This window comes from Cenococcum geophilum (assembly GCF_001692895.1).
Source record: "Cenococcum geophilum 1.58 unplaced genomic scaffold K441scaffold_11, whole genome shotgun sequence".
In the NCBI taxonomy this organism is placed as follows: domain Eukaryota; kingdom Fungi; phylum Ascomycota; class Dothideomycetes; order Gloniales; family Gloniaceae; genus Cenococcum; species Cenococcum geophilum.
This window is the reverse complement of record NW_027137569.1, coordinates 737,907-756,347: the sequence shown is the minus strand read 5'-3', so window position 1 is coordinate 756,347 and position 18,441 is coordinate 737,907.

Here is an 18,441-nt window from a genome sequence, read left to right as displayed (position 1 = left end):
AATCTTTTAGACACTTTGTAGAGGAATTTTAGGGTTATAGGGGGGCTAGGGGGTAGCGCGACATTCTATTGGCTTAGGAGTTCACATAAGTTAGTAGAGTAGGACCATGCAACGCCATAAATTCCTTAGAGAAGCGGCTGAGGCACCTAAGATAAGACATCCTTACCTCTACACAATGGAGCCTTTAAGCCTATAGCCACGTGCTAACCCAACCCTCCATTTATAAAGAATTTTCTATATATTTACCGCTTAAGTCAAGCTCGTTCTTATAATGCCTAGCGGTAGATTAAAAAGTTAACTAAGATACGGAGGTCGCTGTTATAAGTTTTTAAACCTTCCTAATTAGGAAATTATCATTTACCGCCTAATGGCAAAATACTTCTACACCTTAATTGCCTCCGTTACCAGACAACTTTGCTAATAATAGGCTTTTATTAGCTCGTAACTAGGGCTTAGGCCCTGGCTATAAAGGCTATAAAAGCAACCCTTAACTATATCGAAAATATCACTTAAATTAAGCGTTGTACTTTGCAATATATCTTCTTAAAAGCCCGCAGCCGTAGCTAAAACCCTATCTCTTATCCTCTAATTCTTAACGGCTATATTATTAATACTTCTTATACCGGAAGAAAGATTAAAATTACCTACAAGTTTAAACTATAAATAATTAAGAAAGCTACCTCCAATTAATATAGAAAAGAAAAGTCTTCCGCGTATATTAGTGCTAAATATAGCTACTCTGTAAAAACTATCTAGTAAGTTCTTCGCCGCTATAAATATCGCAAGATAAAGCTAATAAGAAAGCCCTGCCTTTTACTAGAGATAAAAAAAAGCTTATCTATAGTTCGCCTTATAGTATTAATACTAGATAATTAAGAATTAAAAAAATATTATCTAAACCAATTGTAACGGAACCTTATAGCAGGTACTACGATAGGCTTATTATTAGGCTAGGTATATAGGTAATATAAGTTAAAGTTAACAACGTAATAATAACTAGTGGAGTAGTTGCCCAATAGATTAACTCTAATTATATTCTGAGAATTACTATAAGGAAGGAACTATCTAGGTAGGGACTATAGTCCTTTAAATACACAACCGTACTCCTATAAAATCCTTCTTATATATAATATACATGCGCTCTATTTACTCTATTACGGATTATATAGATCCTATAGATTATACAGATTATATTATATAACCTTAGTTACTATTCCTCATTATATAGTTCTACCGGCTCTATTTTAGACTATGCCTAAATTAACTAACTAGCTTCTTCTAACTCTTCTCTAAGTAGTTATAATATTATACTTAAAGCGTCCGTAATACTATCTCCCTCCTCTTAATTTTTATCTTTAAAGATTCCTAATATCTTTAAGTTATTTACTAGAGGTATAATATCCGTCTAATTAATTTAGTTAATATTATTGCTTATTATACCTAAAGTAATTTCTCTATCTTCTACGGCTCGTTATACCCGCACTATTGCTGCGATATTATCTCTTAGTGAGATTATACCGTCTCCGTATTCTTGTTATTTAAAAAAGGGGTTAATCTATATTATATTAGCGAGTTTATCTTTATAACAACTATCTTTTTACTTAAAGTATACTTAAGTAAATATTTATTTATCCTATAATATTCGCTCCATCTTTAATACTAAATATATATAACCTATTACTCTTAATAGTTGTCTAGTTCCCTAATTAATTTATCTTAGGGTCTTATATTTAATCTACTGCTACACGGCTAGATAATAAACTATCTTTTACTCTAGCGAAGTTGCGCCATTCTTATAACGCAGAACGGGAGGCTGCTAATACTTAGTAACGGGCCGTCGAGTCTCGTCTTGCGGCATCCACTCGGTTAATCTATCTTAAGAAGGTTTATAAGAAGGTCCGTTTTAAGGAGTAGAAACTTATAGAATAGGGTTTATAAAAACTTAGTAATAAAAAAACTAATCCTTTTCTAGCCGAGAAGGAAATAGATCTAAGTAATTCGGTAACTGCTCTTCTTAGGTCCCCCTTAGGTGACTTATTTTTTTAGTAATCCTTTTTTATTAATACTACCTAACCTAATTTCTTCTAATACTCCTATACCTTTCCTATAGCATTCTTTAAATTCTCTAGTAGCTCCTAGGTAGTCTTAATATAGCCTATCCACTTAACTTTATACTATATTTTATTATTGACGTCCTTATAACTAACAATCTTTAAAACTTACTATTTATCTTTCTCTTACCCTCTATACGTGTCTACTTTATAGACTAATAGCTTAACATTCCTATATACTGGCTCTAGCATTGCAATATGCTATATAGGGTAGATCTTTATCTTAGCTAGTAGGTTTAACTTAAACGTAACTAGTAAAATCCTTTAAATAATTTTAAAGGGTCCTAGTCTGACGTAGTCTAATTTCTTACTTAGTCGTTAACTCTTAAAACTTTTATATAGTAGCCATACTTTATCTCCCTCCTTAAGATCTAGTCCCTTAGATCTCTTATACGTTTTTTGCTAATTCTATAAAGTTTATATAAAGATTTATTAACGTCTTTATTCTCTCTTTAGCTGTGCTACTTATTTTCTTTACTTGTTATAGTAATAATAATATTCTTAGCTTATACCCGTAATTTGCCTTAAATAGTAATATACCTATTTCTTCTTAAGGTGTTATATTATATATAAACTATATAACTAGTAATAGTAATACCTAATTATTCTATACGTAATTAATATAGTGCCTTAAATACTGCTCTAGTATCTAATTTAGTCTTTCTATTTAACCGTCTGTCTGCGGATAATATATAGTAGAAGTTACTACTTTAACTCCTTATTCCGCTAAGAATACCTCCTAAAATGCTACTACGAATCTTAAATCTCTATCTAATATAATCTTATTTAGTGCTCCGTATCTTACGAACACTTCCTTAATATAAATCCTAGCAATATCTTCCGCTAAGATTTCTTCTATATACGCTATAAAGTATCCCCACTTTATAAGCTTGTCTACTATTACTAAGATTATATTTTAATTATATCCAGTAATAAAATCCTTTAACTTTAGTAACTTAATAATAAAGTCCCATAATATAACCTCCTATGGTCTCTTTAGTATTTTAATAGGTTATAGCCCTCTATATAGCTTATGCCTTATTAGTTTATTTCTTTAATAATCTAGATATTTCTTTATAACTTTTTATGCTAAGCCCTAGATTCTATTAATAATATACTCCTCCTAAAGTCTTAATACTAAGCCCATAGCTCCATTATGTCCTTAAGTTATTCCCTTATAAAAAATCTTTCATAAATTATTCTGCTATACTTCTTAGGATATACTTTACTTTACAATTTTCGTATATATCCGTTTATAGATCTTTTAGTTATACTTTTAGAATTCTTTATACCTAAAAGCTTTCTAGTAACTTATAAACTCTATCTAGTTCTTCTTAAGTTACTATAATTTTTAGGTAATTATACCTAATTAATCCGTCTATATCTTTTTGTAGTAAAGCCCCTAATAGCTTCTTATTACTTTATAGTTTAGCTTTTTAACTTAGAGCGTCCGCTCGCGTGTTATCTATACCCTTAGTATACTAAATCTTAAAATAGTATTCTATAAGCATTTCTGCCTATCTAACCTGTCTTTAGTTAAGTTCCTTTATTATTAGGAATCCTATTAGGTTCTTATAATCCGTTTTAACTATAAATAGTTTCTCTATACTTTATAAGAATGCTCTTTATTTCTTTAGTGCTATAACTATACCTAATAACTCCTTATTATAAATGTTATAGTTTAACTCTAATAGTGTTATCTTTTAACTATAGTATGCCACTAAGTGCTATCTATTTTAATATTTCTGTATAAATTATATCCTTAGTATATAGTTTAATATATCTATTTCTATAACCGTCTCTAGACCTAGTTAATAAATTTTAAGAACTGGCTCCTAGGTAAACAACTCTTTAACTTTTTTAAATAGCTCTTACTATTTCTCTCCCTATACCTATAGTTCTTCTTTCTTTATTAACCGCGTAAATAGTTTAATATCCTTTAACTACTACGCTATAAACCTTTTATAGTAATTACAAAACCCTAAAAATAATCTTAACTGCGTAATGTTCTCTAGTTCTTACTAATTTACTATAGCCTTAATCTTCTTTAGATCTATACTAAGTTGGCCTAGTTTAATAATAAATTTAACAAAATTGGTCTTTCTAGTAAAGAACTCGCATTTCTTAATTACTACTAGTATCTATTCTTTCTATAGTTTCCTTAAGACCCATTTAATATATTCCCCGTATTCTTCCTTAGTTATTAAGTAAATAATAATATCGTCAAGGTATATTATAATAAACTTATCTAAGTGTTCTCCTAATATATTATTAATACGCTTTTAAAACGTTGCTAGTGCATTTATAAGCCTAAATTATATAACTAATAGTTTATATAGTCCTTCCTTTAATTTAAAGGCTGCCTTCTATTTGTCGCCCTTTTTAATCCTAATCTAATAGTACGCCTATCTCAGATCTATCTTTATAAAGATTTATACGTTACCTATCCTATCTTAGATTTCGCTAATTAAGGGTAAAAGATATCTATCCTTTTTAGTGATGCTGTTTAACTATCTATAGTCAATATACAGCCTTAGTTTGCCGTTCTTCTTTAGTATAAATAGTACTAGATAACCTGCTAATAACTATAATGGTCTAATATATCCCTTTTATAAATTTTCCTAAATAAACTCTTTTAATACTCTACCTTCTTCTTCGGTAAGCTTATAGATTAAAAAGAACCTTAGACTTATTCCTAGTTCCAATTCTATTTTATAGTCCTATACTATATACTTTAATAGCTTCTTACTTTCCGGCGACTATAGTTTCTTACTATATTTATAGTATCTCTTTAGTATATAGCTTAGTCCTTTTTCTATCTCTTTATAGGTTGCTCCTACTTAGTACTATACCAACTTGGCTTATTATCGCATTTTATAGCGTTAAGTATCCTTAATATTAACCTGACCTATAACCTAATCGATCTTTAGATTGTATTCCTATAACTAAGGCATTCCTAGTACTGCCTTATTATTCCCTAATAGTAATATATCGAAAGATATCTTAATTTATCTCCCTTTAATGGTTAACTAAATAGGTCCTGTTTTAAGATTAATAATGCCTCCTCCGTAGGCTATCGGATCTCCTAAAATTATTATTAATAAATAAGGGTGCTCCTTTTTCCTATATAGTAATCCTATTTTTTTTAACTGCTGCTAGTAAGATATAGTTCCTTATTACTCCACTATTTATTAATACTTTAAACTATTAATCTTGCTACTTAACTCGCAAATTTAGGTATTGACCTTAAATTTCTTTAAGGGTCTAAGGCTCTACTACTGGCTCCCTCTAGTCCCATAGGCCTCTACTTTTCCCAACTATTAGCTGCTTAATCCTATTTATACTTAGTCTAACTTTAGCTAATACTTAATTTACTTTTTATCTTTAATATACTATAGATACGTATTCTCTAGGCATTTCTACCACTATTATCCATCTAGGTATTCTTCCGTAAGGAATCTTTCTAGCTAAAGTATTAAGTTTCCTAACTCCTAAACTTCTACTAGATGCTAGCTATATATATACTTAGCATTTTAGTACTTCTATTCTTCCGTTATCTAATATATTCTTATAAGGTATTTCTTATACTTATCCTTAGGTGCTCTATATATATTATATATATTATCTACGTATACAATTTATGCCAATATATAATATGCTTAATATCTTAGGTTAACTCTTAGCTTGTCTTTATTCTTAAGTTTAAACCTATATTATATTAATCTAAACCTTATAACTTTATTCGCAGGTACTAAGATACGTTTCTTACTTCTCTAGTCCTCTAAACGCTCCTCTAGATCTTTTAACGTTATAATTAAGGCCCCCTTAATATAACTTATTGCCTTTTCCGTAATAGGGTAGTCCTAGATAACTTTTTCATCCAACTATATATAGAAATCTTCCCACTTATCGTTATGCCTTTGCCTATACTACTTTTAGTATAGCTGCTAGAGTGTATACGGCTCGTCCGTAAGGAAGTATCTTTTTATTACTATATTATAATAGCCTTTTATATATTGTTCTTCGAACCTAGTTAAAATCCCTAGATCCTCTTCATTTTCCAGTTTAGTAAGCCACTTAGCTCTTAGTGTGCCCGTTCTAGGCCTATTAGTAACTTTTTATATAGGTGCTCTATCCCTTATACGACCTAGTGTGCTAGATCTCTTATCTAGTTTCTACTCTTACTATGCGATAATTCTTTGCCTAAATTCTTCTATAGTTTCTTTTAGTTTACGTCTTATAAGTAGATCCTTAAAGTTTTCCTGCTTCTTAATCTCGATATTAACTTTTCGATTCTTAGGCTAAACACTTTATTTACCTAGTAAGTCCTCTAGGTCTATGTATCTATCTCCTAGTCTAGCTGCTATTTACGCCACAGATTCTCTAATCTTGTTAATAGTCCTTATTTATATCTTGAAGTCTTAGTTCTATAGGATTCTTAATCCTAAGCTTGCTTTTAACTTAAGCTTTACTCCTACCTTAGTCTAACTAAGCTTAGGTATTCTTATCTCATCTTAAGAGTTTTAAATCTTACTTATCTCGTCCTAAGAGTCTTATGCCTATAGGAAACTCTATCCCAAGCTTATTTATATATCTTTAAACTAAGCTACTACCCTACTCTATCGGTTTCTGTCCGTTATAGGTCCTTAGGTATACCTTATCTCGTCTTAAGAATCTTAGTTATCTCTTATCTTATCTTAAGAGTCTTAAGCCTTTAGCCTCTTGCCTTTATTAAGTGCCAAAGTAGTTTATTACCCTACTTCTCTTACATCTTGCGAAGCGATAAACATCGTATCTAGTAGGGTCTTAATCCCTACTAATGTTCCCTATTCTATAGTGGAATTATCCTTTACCTCTTATATAACATCTTTAAGGTCTACATACTCCTAATAAGCTGCTTTTATTACCTTATTATTATAGAATATTTCGCCTACGTTAAATTTATCGTCCTTAATATCTAATCTGCGAACTAGTTTATTAGTTCCCCTATACTCTAAGGATTTTAGCTCCTATAGCTAATAGCTTACGCTATACTTAGCGTTTTTATAAATTTGGCATATATTATTATAATAGAACGTAAAACTTCTAATTAAATATTCTTTTGTTCCTTATAGTACACTATTATCCCTCTATACGTATATATCTTTTACTATTAGTCTAGTTCCCTTTATTATATAGTAACTCTAACTATCTCTATAATCTCTTATAAAGTAACCTTATTTTCCGCAATTTATATAAGCTCTATCTTTAAACCATTAACTTTGCTATAAAGTCCGCCTAAACGTCTTCTACTATTAAGATCCCTGGTTTAGCCTCTACTTCTTAATCCTATAATTACTAGATCCTTAACCTCTAGGTTTTTATAGTTTCTTACTCCATCTCTTATAGGCTTCTTTAGTACTACTTAGGTCTATTAGCTCTACGCCATACTATAGTTTCTAACTTAGCTTTAGTCGATGCGTACTTTACGCCTTATATAATTATAGAACTCTATCCTAACCTCTCTTAGCCTGTTCCCTTTAGTAGATCTAATTATTAATCTTAATCGCTTAATCTATTAGCTCTTTTAGGGTGTCCGTATCTTCTATTAGGATAATTACATCCTAGACTTTAGCCTTAAGTCCTTATTTATACTGTACCATAAGCGCCTTATTATTTCACTTAACTTACATTACTAACGTCTGGAACTGTATAGTATACTTAATTGCTAAGGTTCGTTGCGTAATGTCTTAGAGTTTCCTTTCCGCTATAGTTACCGCCTCTAGGTCTCTAAATATTTATATAAGTCGCTCCGTAAACTCTTCCTAGCTTAAGAACATAAACCGTACCTCCTAATTGGTGGTAGTTATTCCATTTGCCTATATTTCCGTAAGGTAAGGCTTAAACTATTTAAGTGCTCTTCCTAATAGAAACAGTCCTATATATACTATTCGATCCATAGATATAGGTAACTTTACTCCTTCCTGTGTAACTTTAAAGTGCATTTATATAAGAAACCCCTTAAGCTTTAATCTCTCTCCTAAGTACCTCTTAATTGACAGTAACTTAATCTTTACTACTTCTATCCTATTAACCCTTTCTTCCAACGCTATATTGTTTATTATTAACTAGTTAACTATCTCTTATAGTTGTCTAACCGTTACTAGTTGCTAAGAGTTAGTGTCTGCTATGCTGGTGTCACCTCCTAACCTCAAAGTAGTTGCCGCCGTTAATGGCGTCGTAGTGGCTGCTTTTGGTAGCATATTGTTCGACTTTTTATACTTAATACCATAACTAGGTAGTAATTGTGTAACGGAACCTTATAGCAGGTACTACAATAAGCTCGTTATTAGGCTAGGTGTATAGGTAATATAAGTTAAAGTTAACAACGTAATAATAACTGGTAGAGTAATTGCCTAATAGATTAACTCTAATTATATTCTAAGAATCACTATAAGGAAGGAACTATCTAGGTAGGGACTGTGGTCCTTTAAATACACAACCGTACTCCTATAAAATCCTTCTTATACATAATATACGTGCGCTCTATTTACTCTATTACGGATTATATAGATCCTATAGATTATATAGATCACATTATATGACCTTGGTTACCATTCCTCGTTATATAGTTCTACCGGCTCCATCCTAAACCGTGCCTAAATTAACTAACTAGCTTCTTCCGACTCTTCTCTAAGTAGTTATAACATCGTACTTAAAGCGTCCGTAACACCAATTAAATTAAGATAGTTTTAGGCTATTAAAGAGGTAGCTATTCGTGGTCTGTGTAGCTTCGCCTTGACCACCTACCTAAAGGGTAGGTAGTGGACATCTAAATTGCCAGGACACCTTAATCGCCACTATTAATCCTACTAAAATTTAAAAATTTTATACCTTAATATCTTAACAACCACTAAATAATAAATTCTAATAATTTGGATTTAGGCTTTTATATATACCCTATAGCTTCTATTAAAAGTATATAATAAATAGTTTAGTAGTTTTAAAGATATAGTATTTTGGCCTCATTTAAGCCTCATTTTAGCCCCCAAATTTTAGTATCTTAAAAACTACTAAACTATTTATTTTATAACTTTAATAGAAGCTATAGAGTATATATAAAAGCCTAAATCCAAATTATTAAAATTTATTATTTAGTGGTTGTTAAGATATTAAGGTGTAAAATTTTAAAATTTTGGTGGGGTTAATAGTAGCGATTAAGGTGTCCTGGTGATTTAGATATCCACCACCCACCCTTTGGGTGGGTGGTTAAGGCGAAGCTACGCAGGCCACGGATATAAGCTTTAGCGCCTAGCTAGTAAGAAGGTAAATAAAAAGGTAATTTAGCCGCGCTTTTCTAAAGAAACAGAGTTTATATTTTAGGGCGCTTTCTTATATAATTGGAAGTTACCCTACTATATAGAAGCTAGAGACTATAGTATAAAAGGAGACCGTAAAGCGTAAGCTTAAAGTAATTAATAATGCAATTAAGCTAGAGCTTTATAAAGCTTAAGAACTTAATACTAGTATATAATAACTTAGGCTTCGCAATAAGCTAGGTAGAAAGCCTTAGTTCTATATAATAAAAGTAAATAGCGCCTTTAAATAAACTAATAAAAAAGGTAGTATTAATTAATACCACTATCTAATAACAACCCCCCTACTAATCCTTATTTCTTTTAGTATTAAATATTATTATTTAAGAGAACAAGGCTCTATTTTACGCATTATATTATTAATAGATTTACTTTAACGCAGTATACCTTTAGCGTCTTATTTAGCTTGGTAATTTACCTAATTTAAATATAATTAAGCTAGCTTAGATATATCTTAAACAAATTACTATAAAGGATAGAGCACTAAAGTCTTAAGTAAAAGCTAAATAGGTATAGCAGCAGGCTTAAGAGAAGCTTAAGTAGTGGTAAATTTAAGCTTAGATTGTCACGGGACGGGGCAGTGGCTACAAGACGTATGTATTCGAGGAGTCTACAAGACGTTGCGCGATCGATCGTAAGGGTCGAGGGCGTAAGGAGGTGATATACCTACGCGTAGCTGACATAAGCTGTACGCGAGGTGTACGCGAGAGCACGGGGCTCTCCTATGGAGGCCCCTGCGGTGGGGTTCCGTGACATAGATTAAGCAAATACCATAAGATATTTAAAAGGTAATTCGCTATAAAGATGGCAATAACTACGTTAAAGGCGCTGCTAACTCTACTTGTAATTAGAAGGCTTTAAAGCGCATAGCGCGATGTTAACGCGATATAATTGCTTATATGCAACAGCAGGTGCTTTTAGGGCTTAATTAAGTTAATCCTGCAGATCCTTTACTAAGAAAACCGCAGGAACTAGAGCTTCTAAAGCGTATATAAATAGGACCTTAGCTTTTAAACAAACTCCTAGATCTAGAGCCTTTATATAATAATCCTAAGCCAACGCAGCGCCGCTAACGTTAAGCTAAATAGGCGCCTACCTAACTAAAACCTTCCTCCTAAAAGCCTTCCTCCTAAAAGCATCCTCTTAAGCCTCTACCGCCCATTAAGCCTTCTCCTTCTCCTTAGCCGTAAAAGCCTTAAAATTAACTAAGTATAAAGGGTAGAAATACTAAGAAGGTAATATTTAAAGTCAGCTTTATAGAGCCTTAAATTAGGCAGCCGTAGAATAGGTATAACGGCGCTAGAGCGCGTTACCTACCAAATTCTGCCCAAGTTCTGCTATATTTTACCACCTACTACTATTTTATATTATCGCGTACTGTCGCGTACTATCGCGTACTATCTAGTACTATTTTCTACTATTAGCTTGCCTACTACTAGCGCCTTAGCGGCTCGCGCTACTTATTTATTTATACTAGCCCTAGTGACCCCCTTTCCTTTTCCTTAGCTTAGTATCTTTATAAAATAGAATTCTATAAGCTTTAGTTTAGAGGCATTTATATAAGCCGTTATATTATACTAAGCTTACCCTATCCTACCTAGGAATGCCTTAATAATATCCTATTCTAAAAGAAACTTTGTCTATAATAACGCGTTAATATACTATACTTAGACACTAAAATAACTCTATATTACCTAGGAAGGCCTAGATAATATCCTACCTTATAAGCTAGATAGGACTAAACCTATACCCCTAGAATTAAAACTAAAGCGTATAATACCGATAAACCTTAGGAAGCCAATAATAGTACCTAAAGCAAGCTTATTTAAGAGAGCTACTTTTACCTAAGAGGAACCTAAGATCTAATTAGGATTAAAAATTAAAGATAATAATAATGTTATAGACGTACGCGAGCAGATTTACGCCCTTATAGCTAATTAGGAAGCTAATTATTTAAAGGTAAGGAATATATAAGAGACCCTATAAGAGATCCTAGAAAGCCTTACAGCCCTATAAAATAGCTTAGCTTTCCCTTTTTAAAGCCTTAGCTAACCTATTTACTTTACTAAATATAATATATTAGGGAGTACGGATATAATAATAAAGCAATTAAAGTCCGTTAAGCTCCCTAACCCCCTACTACTATTTAATGGGATAGACCCTACCTTTAAAAATTAGAGGATTTAAGTATAAGGAAAGCTCCGTGTTAACTATAACTATTTCGTTTCTAAAAAAGCTAAAATACTCTACCTCTTTAGTTAAACTACTAGGGACGCCTAACGGCACCTTTAAGCCAAGTTTAAGGATAAGTCCCCTATTTAATTTATATCTATTAATAAGATAATACGGCACCTAGCGGCTATTTATATTAACCCAAATAAAGTACAGGACGCCTAGTATAACTATAATCGCCTAATAATAAAACTAAACTAACCCTTTATTAAATTTTAGACTTAATTCCTATACCTTACAGGAGAAGGCTAGGTTCCCCTTAAGAACTACTAATTAGACCTATATAATTGGCTAATAATTTAGCTATAAGAGAAGATTGCTATAACCTTAAACAACCTACTAACTTATAATAGACTCGCAGCTTATTACCTATTATTAGACTTAGAACTAAAGCGGATTAAAGCCCATCCTAATTAGTAGAAGTAACTCTATAGTAATTAGAACTCGCTAGCTATACCTATAGAAGCTAGAGTAGGAAGATAAGCTATAACTACTCTTATACTAAAAGCGGTTATAACTATATACTAGTAAGTAACGCCTAACTAATTATATATTACGCTATTAACTAGTATTCGCCGCAATACTCCAATTAACCCTACCTTAGCTATATGCTATAACTGTAATAAAAAGGGTTATTTTGCCTTATCTTACCTAGAGCTAAAGGATATAAGCAATATTAAGGAGATAGAGGTAGGAGAAATATCTAATGAGTTAAGAAAAGAAGAACCCTAGGGAAAGACTCCCCCCTAGGGTACCCGATTAATCTTAAAAAGATTAATCTTAGTTAGTTAATAGGTGGAAAGTATTTTATAGTTCTATATATAGTATCTTAAAATGGATATAGAGTTAATATAACTACCCTAATTAACACTAAAGTAAATAGCTTTGCCTTTATAAATACTACTTATATAAATAATATTGCCAAGTTTTTAAATACAGAAGCTATCCGACTAGAGAAGCCTATTTAGGTAAAAGGCTATAATAGATAAGCCGGTTAGCCGGTTACCTACGTCTTAAAGTTATATATTGCTCTTAACGGACAACGCTAATATAGTATCCCTTTTTATATCCTAAACTTAGGGTCTTATAATATAATCCTTAAACAAAAATAGATATCCTATTTTAATATTTAGCTAAATATATAATAAAAACAGTTTATTTAGCCGGAGGATAGACTAAAATTGCCCTCTTTTATTAGGGAAATCTAAACTAACCGTAAGACACAAGCCGTAAGGGCTAACCCTACCTACTAGTAGGATGCCTAGGCCTATAACCTAGCCTTTACTTAAGAAAACGCCCGCCATAAAGCTAGAAAGAACTCTATACTAATAAAGATACTCTCCTAAAGTGCTATATTTAAGGAAGACTTTATATACAGAAGCGGGACAGATAGTAACGTAAATAATATCCAAATCGCGTAAATCTAATTAGTATAGAAAAGAACGCATTAATAGGATATAAGGGATAACCTCTAAAAGATACAATAGGAGCTAAAAGGAATAATAATAACACTAATACCCTAGAAGTTTATAAAGTTATATACGCCCCTATTATTATACAACCCCCTTACCGTAGACATCGCCGCAATTAGCGCTATAGCGTTCTACTTTAATATATACTAGAAGGATAACGAGGTCTTTATAACGAACCTATATAAGATTAACTAAATTATTAATAATAGAGAGGAAGAGCTAGCTAAGGAAACTAATAAGAAACTAGTTAAACACCTTCTTTTTACTATTTATATAAATTACAAAAATGCATTCTTAAAGGCGGCTTTAGATAAGTTACCCCCTTACTAGATATATAATTATAAGATTTAATTAAAAGCTAATAACTCGCTAAGTTATAGCCCCCTCTACTAATAATTAATAGATAAGCTAAAAGTAATAAAGCAGTACTTAATTAATAACCTAGATAAAGGGGTTATCGAGCTAAGTTAAGCCCCTTTTACTTCTCTTATCCTATTTATAAAAAAGCCTAATAGAGGCCTTCGCTTTTATATTAACTATTAAAAGCTAAACGCTATTACTTAAAAGGATTAGTATCCTATTTCTTTAATTAATAAAACCCTTACACGTCTAAGCTAGGTAAAGATCTTTACTAAACTTAATATCTGTTAAGCTTTCTACTAAATTAGGATAGACCCCGTATCTAATGTTAGGTAAAACCTAAGTAAATAGTTATATAGCCGTAAGGTATAGGCGACCCTAGGGTAACCTAGGGATGACTTACCTGTAAGGCACGTGCTCTATACGTGCCTAGGGAAAACCCTTCCTACCTCGTATATAGACTCCTCCTTTTCCCTTAAGGATTCGTCTCTATCTATACAATATACCTATTGTTCTATTATTAAACTCCCTATTTATATTCTTACCTTATATTCAAATCCTTACTAATTCCCTTAGAAGGATATCCGGTTTAATTTTTCTATAATACCTCTAAAAAGAAAACCGACGCCTACACCCGATAGTAATACGCTGGCGATATAACTATAGAACGCCTTAAGATCTAGTGTAGACGAAACCGCTAGAAGCATACTAGTAGTATCTAAGCCATTTTCTAAATCTTAAAACGATTAGATATTTATAAACGCTAAAGACTAGTTTAACTTATATACCTAGGCTTAACAGAAGCTTAGTAAGGTTACTAGCGTCCTACCTAATACTGCTAATATAAAGGAGCTAGATAAGCTGGCTAAAAAAATAGCTAACTTACGGAGCATTATTGATTTGATAAAGCCCTCTTATTACCTCTTTAGTAAAGAGTATAAGTTATATAGCGAACGCATACACTAAACAAATCTTAATGTCCTAGTTAAGAAGTTACTACCCAATATTAGCGGTACTACTTAACAGTATTTTAACTGGTGGATTGCCGCAGTTAAGAACCAATTTAAGGTTAATAACGCTAACTATAACTATAAGCGACGCACACGCTAGGCCATTAAAGGTCTTATAAAAAAGAAGACAATTACCTAACTAGTTTATTACCGGTTAGGCACTAAGGATAAGGGTCCTTTACTATAGGATGAATTTAAGACTATAGTCTAAGACTAGATTAGGAACCCTATAGTAAGACGCTTTAATAATACTATAATATACTATACGGCTATTATAAAGGAGAACTAGAGGTTTAATATCTTCTTAGCCCGTATATATAGCTTAGAGGACCTCTTCTTATATACCCCTTTTATTAATCCTAAATAATAGGTAGACTTTTGGTTCTTATATCTTCTAGCCTACCTATAAGTAGAGCTCTTTTTCTAGAACTTCGCCTAATGGGTAAAAACCGCTAAAGATTTTTTTAACGAAATCCGCCGTATAGAGTAATTACTCGATACTATAAAGCTCGCGAAAGATTACGTAAGTAGTAGCGGTAAATTATCGCGTATAAAGCGCGGTTATAGTATAGGCTTTATAGACTTAGGCTTAGGAAACAGAACCTAAAAAGGGCAACGCTTTTCTAAGTAAACTTTTAGGGAGACCACCTAAAAGCCAGATGGCTTAGGAGACCCTTTAGACGCTAGTGCTATACAGGCAAGTTAAAGGACCGTAGGCGGCCACTATAAGAAATACTAAAAGTAGGCTAATAGAGAGAAGTTAGCTCGGCCTTTAGAAAACCTAAAGCCTTAGTAGCGTATCTCTCTTAACTGCAACTAGGGCCTAATATAGAGGGAGAGAAGAAACGTATTATAGTATACGTTGTGATAAATACGCCCTAGGGCGAAGTCCGTCTATATACCTTATATAATAATAGGTGCTAAATTAACCTTATTAATTAAGATATCGTCTATAGGTTTAACCTGCCTATATACTACGCGCTATATTTACATAAACCTATTATATATTTCCTTAATAGCAACTAGATAATAATCTGGGATACTTATAATCTAACGGTTACTACTAGCGACTCCTAGGGTACCCCTCGCACTATTAGCCCACAGACCTTTTAGGGCGGCTTATTTAATAGTTATAATATAGTTCTTAAATAGGATTGGCTTACGGAAGCAGATCTATTAATTAGCTTCTATTTTAAACAGTTTATCTAGGGTACTTTAGATCCTAAACGCCTTTAGATAGTTACCCTTAACGCTCTCCTAGTAGATATTAAGGCTGGCGAAATAGTCTATTCGCTATAGCTAGAAGACTTCTTTTCTACGCCGGTTATAAATATAATAGAGGACCTATTATTACTAGTAGTAAGTACCTATATAGATCCTTTAGATATAGAGATACCGGTTATAAATATAGTAGAGGACCTATCGTTACTAGTAGTGAGTACCTATAGAGACCCTCCGGTGCCAGCGCAGATCACCTATATATAAGGGGGAGGTGATTAAAACCCTAAAACTATTAAGTATACTATAGTAGAGCTATATATACTCTCTATATAAGTATACCTACGAAACGCATATTAGCTATACCCTTCTCTTTACTAGCTCCTAGAAGTATACTACTACGTAATAGTTGCTTTAACCTCCGTGGCCCCTAGCCTACTAGATATATATAAGAAGGAAATTAATATCTTCTTTAATAAACTAGTAAGCATACTACCGCAGAACTCTAAATACGACTATACGATCGACTTAGAAGAAGGTAAGACGCTACCGTAAATACCCCTCTATAACCTCTTATAAAAAGAGTTATAGATCTTACGGGAGTACCTAGATAGTGCTCTTAAGAAGGGCTAGATTAGGCCCAGCAAGTCGCCTACTAGAGCGCCCATCCTCTTTATACTAAAAGCAGACGGTATAATGCGGCTATGCGTTAACTATAGACGCCTAAATAAGATTATAATTAAAAATCGGTACCCCCTACCGCTAGTCGGCGAACTCTTTAATAGGCTTAGCTATATAAAGATATTTATAAAGCTAGATCTTTATAATACGTACTATAGAATTTATATTAAAAAGGGAGACGAATAAAAAACTGTATTTAAGATATACTACGGGCACTTTAAGTACCTAGTAATGCCCTTTAGTTTTACTAACGCCCTTATAACTTTCTAGAGCTATATTTATAAAGCTCTAAAAACCCTAGTGGATACTATCTATATAGTTTACCTAGATAATATTCTCATCTACTTAAATAACGAGGATAAGCACGTCAAGTACGTTAAGTAGGTACTGCGACAGCTCCGCGCTTAGGGCCTATACGCTAAACTGTTAAAATGCATTTTTTATACTAAGAACGTTAAGTTCCTAGGCTTTATTATTACCCCTAGGGGTATTATAATAGACCCTAACTGCGTAAAAGCTATTAAGGAATGGCCTAAGCCTAAGTCCTATAGGGATATCTAGGTCTTCCTTAGCTTTACTAACTTCTATAGGCGATTTATCTAGAACTACTCGGATACCGCATACCCCCTATATGCATATCTTGTATAGGTATATTACAACCCAATATTAGATACGGAGAAGAAGAAGAAGCGTAAGTTAAAAGGGCCTACTAAATAGTATTAACCCTAGTCCTGGCCCAATAACGTATAGTAGGCGTTCTATAAGCTACGTGCTATATTTATATAAGCTCCTCTACTTCGCCACTTTAACCCTAATTTACCCCTAATAGTAATTACTAACGCTTTTAATTATACCTATAGTAGTATACTTCTACAGCCTTTAGGGTAGAAAGATTAACTCTACTAGCACCTAATCGCTTATTGTAGTTAGAAGCTTACTAGCTTAGAAGTATAGTATAATATATATAATAAAGAACTACTCGCTATAGTATAATGCTTTGAAACGTGGCGCTATTACCTTAAATACGCCGCGTATATAACGCGCGTGCTCTGCGATTACAATAATTTTAGGTACTTTATAACCACTAAAAGCTTATCTGCTTACTAGGCCTAGTATATTAAGAAACTAGCTAAGTTTAATTTTAAGATTAAATATAAGCTAGGTAAAGTAAATCCCGCTAATACACTATCCTGGCGCCCGGATTATGCTAAAGGCTTTAAAAATAGTAGTAAGAGGACGCTCCTTAATACTATACTATTTATATTATAGTAAAAGTTGCGGGTTATAGGCCTTATGGGCGGCCCTAGTGCTACTATACTAAACTAGTAAGTAGTATACGTATAGTATGCGAGCGACCTTTATAAACTTAGCGCTGGCGGACTAGAGCGTCCTACTATTCTCTTTAAGACTACCTTAACTAGCCTAATAGCGCTTAACCCTAGAGAAGACCCCTTAGCCTAGGCTATAGTCCCCCGTAATAACCTAGTAAGTCACCTATATATTATACGTTACTTTGCTAGCACTAACTTTACGCAAAGTCTCGTACTATAGCAAGAGGTAGTAGTAGCTACTTTAGCCAAAACGGCGTTTATAGAACACCCTCTTAAGTCACTAGTTAATTTTATTTATAGAGTATAAAAAAGGGACGCCTTTATACGCTTTATATATAATTAGTTAACCTAAAAATAAGTTCCCACTAGTAATAAGGACTATACCCTTAATAATTAAGGACTCCTAAAGTAAAATAATAAGGTCTAGATGCTAAATTATATACTATTATAATAGGAGATCCTTAAGCAAAATTATAACGATCCTATAGGCGGCTACTATGGTTTTAACTATACCTTTAAGGTAATTACGTAAAAGTATACTTAGAACGGCCTTACCTAGGACCTCTATAAATACCTAGATAATTATAATGCCTACTAATGCTCTAAATCGCGCCGCTATAAACCCTATAGTAAGCTATAGCCTCTCTAGGCCCCCACCCAAGCCTAGCGGC